The sequence below is a fragment of the Mobula birostris genome, chromosome 13, assembly GCF_030028105.1.
Source record: "Mobula birostris isolate sMobBir1 chromosome 13, sMobBir1.hap1, whole genome shotgun sequence".
NCBI lineage: Eukaryota > Metazoa > Chordata > Chondrichthyes > Myliobatiformes > Myliobatidae > Mobula > Mobula birostris.
The window spans coordinates 28,483,499-28,483,738 of NC_092382.1; positions in this window are offsets into that span (position 1 = coordinate 28,483,499).

A 240-nucleotide genomic window follows, 5' to 3' on the forward strand; every position below is an offset into this window, starting at 1 on the left:
AATCTGAATGTGTGAACATCCCCGCCCGCGGGAGGGGGACATTTTGTTCGATTTCCCACCCTCCCCTTTAACTCCCGCCCGCCCCTTTAACTCCCGGCCTCCCCTTTAACTCCCGCCCGCCCCTTTAACTCCCGGCCTCCCCTTTAACTCCCGCCCGCCCCTTTAATGGCCGCACTCTAGGTGTAATTTACAAGTGTTTTAATGGAATTGGCTCCAGTCACGCGCTGTGCGTCGTTCGTT